The 7433-nt window shown below is 40.5% G+C and overlaps 2 non-coding genes across 2 annotated transcripts; both read left to right on the top strand.

Annotated features, from left to right (window-relative positions):
* The first annotated feature begins 648 nt into the window (after nucleotides 1–648).
* TRNAK-UUU lies at nucleotides 649–720 on the top strand. The gene has a single exon. It is a non-coding gene; the product is annotated as a tRNA-Lys (tRNA).
* A 158-nt stretch (nucleotides 721–878) lies between these two features.
* Nucleotides 879–950, top strand: TRNAK-UUU. The gene has a single exon. It is a non-coding gene; the product is annotated as a tRNA-Lys (tRNA).
* The last annotated feature ends 6483 nt before the right edge of the window (nucleotides 951–7433 follow it).

Raw genomic sequence — 7433 nt, 5'->3', positions numbered from 1 at the left:
ACCAAAAGTGTCTAAAATATGATAGTTTGGGTCATTAAATAGCAAAAATGATTATTTGGGACTAAATTTAGAATTGTCACTAAAGACTAGGGACATCCGCTGGAATTAACTCATTGTGAAAATTTAAAAAAAAAATGGAAAGGGCAAAAATACCCTTGCTTAAAATAGAGTTTCACCGAAAAAGTAATCGGAAGGACCAAAAGTATCCAAAATATGATAATCTAGGATGTTAAATGACAAAAATGATACTCTGGGACTAAATTTAGAATTACCATCAAAGACAAAGGACATCCATTGGAATTAATTCACCTCAATAACTAAATGTTTTCTTCCACATTCCAAGTTTAGGACAACAATAGAACCTCCTCTTCAATGACAACCATAACAAATTAAGATAATGGTCTTTATCCTAGATTTGCCATGAACAAAAGGACCTATCTTTTAAATTTTTTTTATTTATTAATTGTTTATAAATATACATTAGCTACTATTTATGAACATTAAGGTTTAAGGGATATTTGGAAAATGGCTTATCAGTCAATATTTTATTTGTTTGACCAATTTTAGCTATTTGACATGGTCAAAATCAAATAAGTGTTTCGTAAACAACTTTTTAGCTTGAGTTATTGATGCTAACTTTTTTAAAAAGCCATCTTAGCTTAGTGGTAGAGCGCGTGGCTTTTAACCACGTGGCCGTGGGTTCGATCCCCATAGATGGTGAGTTAGTTTGCTTAAAGATCCTTCCAGTATTGAGACTCGAGTGCTTTGCCGTGTGTGAGGACTATCTCAAAAGGGTGTTTACTTGTGTGGTTAAAATCAAATAAGTGTTTCTTAGACAACTTTTTAGCTTGAATTATTGATGCTAACTTTTTAAAAATGCCATCTTAGCTCAGTGGTAGAGCGCGTGGCTTTTAACCACGTGGTCGTGGGTTCGATCCCCACAGATGGTGAGTTAGTTAAAAATTACTTAATTTGGGCAACATAATGCTAAAGATCTTTAAAGCAATTTTTCGGCCTCTCCTCCCTCTAGGAAGGTCATTGAGGGGCAATTTTGGCAAAACAAACACGAGGAGCCCCCTCCAGTATCGAGGATGCGTTGTTGGTGGACTCGAGTGCTTTGCCGTGTGTGAGGACTATCTCAAAAGAGTGAAGCATAACGGATCAGCAACACTGATTTAAAAAAAATGCGAGGTCATTTTCGTAAATAATTGAACATCGAAGTGCAAGTAAATTGTGTTAAAAGTGCAAGTAACAGTTTCATATAGTGCACAAAAGTGCAAGTAAAATGTATTACAAGTGCAAGTAAAATGTACACTGATCATCAATATTAAGTGCACCTAATTTTATAATTAGTTGCACCAGATATTATCATTAAGTGCACATATGTGAAAGACTTTATCATTGGGTGCGCGAATGTTACCATGGTAAATTACTTGCACTTGTAAGTGATTTTACTTGCACTTTTTACTTGCAAACTTGCACCAGTTACTTGCACTTATAACACATTTTACTCGCAGCAAAGTTTGAGTTATTTACGAAAATTTCATCGCGTCATTTTTTTAAAAAAATTACATCTGATTCGTTGAATCTGAACACGTGGACGGCTGTGAGTGGTTCTGATTTCTCTACTGGGTAACCATTCTCACTTAAGCGTGTGTGTGTGTATATATATATATATATATATATATATTTATGTATGTATGTATGTATGTATGTATATATATATATATATATATATATATAATTATGTTAACCTATTATATTTAATTATTATTAACAACTTATACTTAGTCTATTTTTATTTGAATTTATTTTTTTATATTGAATTATTATTAACTACAGAGTATTTCTTTATATATAACTATTACATTATTGATACTAAAACAGAAATAATAATTAAAAATAATTAATAATAACAACAACAATATATTATAAAATTAATTTAAGAATTGCGTAAATAGTGCAATATATTTATGCCTTTATAGGTTGTTTTGCATGTAATCAACTAAAAGTAAACAATTAATTTACCAAACACATGTTTATAATCATGTAATACTATTAGCCGATCAAAACAACTAACACAATAAGTTATCAACTATTAGTTTTCTACTAATTGTCAAACACCGATTAGATTTATGGACACACAGAACAAATATTATGAACATAGTACAAGATGAATATTATTAAACATGATGTGTACGTAATATAACGTTTATGTGCATTAAACCTTATTTTTATGAACATATAGAAGAAACATTATGAACATACAATAGAGTGAATATAAAGACATTAATGTTCATGTTTATACAGAATACTAGTATTTTATATGCGCGATGCACAAAGATATATGCCCAATATTAATACTTAATGTTAAAATCTTAGTTATATTAATTTTTTATTAATTGTTTTAAAATAATACTGTGTACCTATATATATATATATATTTATTTATTTATTTATTTATTTATTTATTTATTTATTTATTTATTTATTTATTTATAATTGTAGAATTCATATTACTATTATTGAAGTAAGAATTATAGAAATGATAAATTACTAAATATAACAATGGCAATATTTAATTAAAATCTAAATGAATTCAAACTTACCATTGAAGAATGTAAGAAAAAATATTTTGTATGCATGTGCATGGTAATTATAAGGTGAAAAGATAACAGAAGTTATAACGGTAGGAATATTTTTGTCCAAAAAAATATGTAGTACAACTTTTATAGCATAAGGTACAACAAAAATTAATAGAAAAAACGGATATAAACTAGGGTTATAACCTGGATTGAAACTTATTATGTTTTTAGAAATATTATGAACATAGTATATAATGATGCTATTAAATATTTTGCATTAATTGATATTTAATATAAAATGATCTAATTTTAGATCAATGTCTACTGTTGGTTTTATCTCTCATGGAATGGTTGAACGGAAGGTCAAAACCATCGGTAAATCGACTAACACTATCAGAAAATGAGAGTAACCTTTCGGCCCTCCTTAGATTACCAATTGCTTTTGAGTACAATGAGGTGTTTACAATTGCTTTTGAGTACAAAAATTAATAGTACTTCCGGAAGGCGCAGCCCGCGCGGGTTGTTTCCTCCATACTTGCTTCTCCCTATTTTTCTTCTATTCTTGTAGGATTTCCTAACGCTTGGATTTTCTTTCAGCCGACAACGACGAGAGCGGTACACTTATTTGCCGGAAAACCCTCGCTCATCTTGATGCCAAGGACGACTCTTTGGACGATACTGACGTAGAGTTGGAAGGTGTGGTTTGGAAGGTGTGGTTGAGATCTTCCTCAGACTCTGAAGCTTCGACCGTCCACATGGAATCTCGTCATCCTACCCTCCGAGCTCGCCATCAGGGCAAAGCGACCGCCGCTGAGAAAGGGAAAGGTAAGGTTGTTGATGCGAGTCCGGATCCGACCCTTGCTGCACGCCTCCCTTTGACGGGCATGGTTATCGGTGCTAGTCCCACTACTGTCGCCTTGGCCGCTGCTCACCAACCGCGCCTGTGCAAGCGGAACTCTGACTCATCCACTTCGACCACTACTAAAAAGGTGAGACATCCTGCAGACGCCGCCCTCGAGGATGCTGCCACCACGACCAAGACCTTCATTTTTCGCCGCCTGGAGTAGATGATCCCCGCCTCCGACCTTCAAGTCATGGACAGTGCCAGTCCATCCTATCTTATGCAATCGACTGCGTATCACTGCTTCCAGGTAATCATCACTCGTGTTTGCTCTTGTTTCATCCCTTGGGTTTACTCACCATTTGCTGTATTTTGCAAGCGCAACTCTTTCAAGCGAGCCTTAACAATGTCATCCAAGGTCTGGCCAAGGACTCCGAGCTTCTAAAGTCTACCAAGTTAGCTCATTCTAAGGAGGTGAAAACCCTTAAGGCTGACCTGACCAAGATGGGCGCCAATCTGGCTATGGCGCAAGAAGGTTGGGCGAAGGCAACTAAGGCGCTGAAGTCGGCCTAAGAGGACGCATTGAGAGCGTTCAAAGAGTCGGAGGATTTTCATGAAGAGGCCATGGCCCATGCCGGCATGCACGCCCCGACAATCGTGAACCAGTAGCTGAAGGGCGAGGTTGGGAAGCAGTATTTGCTCGAACTTGGTGAGGCGGACTACGACATGGGATACCAGGATGCCTAGAAGGAAATCTTCGGGCTCCTCAAGGCTCAAGATGCAACCTTTTCTCCTACCAGTTGGGGTTTTTTGAACCCAGTTACCCCCGATGATACCCAGGGGGCCGAGGACGTGGCTCTAAACGCTTCGGTGGATACACTTGGCGGCGAGATTCTGATGGACAATGCATACCTGGAGTCGGCTGCCAATGTGGATTCCATTACTGGGATGGACCGAGCTTCGGTTCCAACTCTGACCGAGGTCCGGCAAAGTGACGTGGCTGCCACCGGCGAGGAGGATGACCCATCTGACGCCCTTCAATTGAATCATCAACGCTCTAGGAGCTCCGAGCGCAACCTACCTACTAGACCATCGGAGGCGGGTGTGAGCGGAGTCCCTCAGTCAGAGGCTTGAAGGCCATGCCCAACCCTTTCTGTTTATTTAGTTGCCCTGTAATAGAAGTAGGCCTTTTGAATGATGAATGCACAACTCCCTTTTCTTCTTACTTTACATTCCTGCGTGTTTTTCCTTTTTTGCATTTTTTTTTGCAAAGTGTTATGACGTAACAGGCCGAGTTAATCTTCGCGTGGCCTTCTTTAACTTGAACCTCTACACAACCCTTAATGCGTGGACCCTCAACTTTTAGAATTTCATTAAGTCCCGACCTGGGCTTCCAAAGGTTCTCGCTCCCTTTCTTCGACTATGTCGGTTTCCCGGCCTTTTCCCCTTTACTTCATTTTTTCTCCTTTTCTTCAACTATATCGGTTTCCCGACCTTTTCCCCTCTACTTCATTTTTTTCTCCTTTTCTTCAACTATGTCGGTTTCCCGACCTTTTCCCCTTTACTTCATTTTTTTTTCTCATTTTCTTCAACTATGTCGATTTCCTGACCTTTTCCCCTTTACTTCATTTTTTCTCCTTTTCTTCAACTATGTCGGTTTCCCGACCTTTTCCCTTTGCTTCATTTTTTCCTCCTTTTCTTCAACTATGTCGGTTTCCAGACCTTGGTTTGGTTTCGCGCTATTCGAAGGCTGGCGGACCACCCGACTTTCGTCTTATAGAACCCGCACCACTTTAGGCTGGGGGACCACCTTAATTGACACTTAGGAATAGCTCGAAATGTGTATTTTTATTTCTACAAATAATCGAATTGTAGGCTTTTCGGCCTGTGACATTAAGCTTTTTAGCTACTAAGTATAATAGACCTTTCGACCACTAACTAGGTAATGGTCTTTCGACCTAAGGGGTGTACTTTTCAGCCTCCCCTGTGTTTAGGGCTTTTCAGCATTTACAATAGCTCGGAATTTTCAACCCTTCACTTGTAAAACTTCTTGAGATGATGCGAATTCCAAATCCTCTCTATGGGTCGGCCGTTCATGGCTTCCAGTCGATATGTCCTTGGTTGAACCACGGCGGTTACGCAGTATGGTCCTTCCTACTTCTTCGCAAACTTTCCTCCTTCGTTGGGTTGGCTCGCGGTCCGATTTCTAAGTACCAAGTCCCCTTCCAAGAAGTAACGGGGCTTGACACGCTTGTCCTGATATCTCTTTACCGACCTTTGATACTCGGCCATCCGGCACCGAGCAATCTCCCTCTTCTCTTCCAGGAAGTTCTTTTCTATCATTAGGTTTTCTTCGTTCGTTTCATCCATATACCGTATGACTCGATCACTGGGCTCGAGTACTTCGATTGGCACCTTAGCCTCGAAGCCGTATGTCAAGGAGAAGGTGGTTTCTCCAGTTGCTTTCCTCGGACTCGTGCGATAGGCCCATAGCACTCGGTCCAACTCGCTCACCCAACTTCTTTGAAGTTCACTCAAGTTCTTCCGTATTCCATCCACTATGGTTCAATTGACGTTCTCTACTTGTCCATTCGCATGAGGATAGGCTACAGACACCTTAGTATGTCAAATCCCGAATTGCTCACAGAACTCGGCGAAGGGCCGACAATCAAACTGTCGACCATTATCACTTATCATATGCTCGGGAATGCGAAATCGACAAATTATATTCTTCCAAAGGAACTTTCTACATTGATATTTGGTGATGGTGACCAACGGTTTAGCTTCCACCCATTTGGTGAAGTAATCCATGGCTATGATGCAGAACTTATGTCGGCTTGGTGCCATAGGCAACAGTCCTAACAAGTCGACTCCCCACCTTGCAAAGGGGATGGCGGTGGTGACCGACGTGTAGTAGGAGGTCGGCCTTGTCTCCTTTCCAACAAAGGCCTGGCAAGTGGGGTACTTGGTTACTTTCTGGATGCAATCCCTAACCATGGTCGGCCAATAATAGCCTTGTAGTACCAACGTCCAGGCCAAGGTATGAGCCCCTTGGTGCGCCGCGCAAATTCCTAAGAGTGCTTCTTCCGTCACCTTTTCCGCGTCGACCGGAAATAAACATAGTAAGAGGGGTCTCCCGAAAGACCTTTTGTACGATCGTCCATCCCGCACCACATAAGATGGAGCCATTCTCTTAATTCTAGCCGCTTCCACCGGGTCATTAGGTAGTTCGACATTTTCCTTGTACATGATAAGGTCGGCCAATATTTGAGCCTCGGGAGGAATTTCTTCCTCGTCATTGCTTTCTCTCTAACGTCGCTTTTGTGGGTTTATCTTATTCACTTCATCTGCCACCTTATCCCGAGTCTCTATACTGGGTCGTTGTACCGTCTCTTTTCGACATATGCCCAGCAAGTATTTTGGTATTCCTCCCACTTTTATCTTAGATAGTACATCTGCCTCTGAATTTTCTACTCTGGGAACATGGTCAATATCGTAAGCTTAGAACTCCTTCAGGAGTCCCTCAGTCGCTTCTTTGTACTGTCTCATTCTCTCCCCTTTGGTTTCATACGTTCCCTTCACTTGTCCGACCACCAGACGTGAGTCGGTCCAGATGCGGAGTCTTTTGGCTCCAGAGCTTTGGCTACCCGCAGCCCGCCGAGGACGGCTTCGTACTCAGCTTCATTGTTGGAGGTTTTGAATTGGAATTCTAAGGCATAGTACAGTCGGAACCCTTTCGGGGTGGTTAATATTACTCCCCCTCCATGGTGCTTTTGGCTTGAAGCCCCATCAGCATGCATTTCTCGCCATTTTTCGGAGTCAGGAATAGTTGTAGAGTCATCCTTCGGATCCTGAGCTATCCATTCGACTAGGAAGTCGACTAAGACCAGGGCTTTGATGGCAGGTCGGGGTTGGTACTCTATTCCATACTGGGTCAGCTCAACAGCCCATTTCACTAGGGGTGTGCAAAGTGCGGAAAAAATTCGGTTAACCGACCGAACCGAAGA

Source organism: Ipomoea triloba, chromosome 1 (genome assembly GCF_003576645.1).
Source record: "Ipomoea triloba cultivar NCNSP0323 chromosome 1, ASM357664v1".
In the NCBI taxonomy this organism is placed as follows: Eukaryota; Viridiplantae; Streptophyta; class Magnoliopsida; order Solanales; family Convolvulaceae; genus Ipomoea; species Ipomoea triloba.
This window is presented reverse-complemented; position numbering and strand designations above follow the sequence as displayed.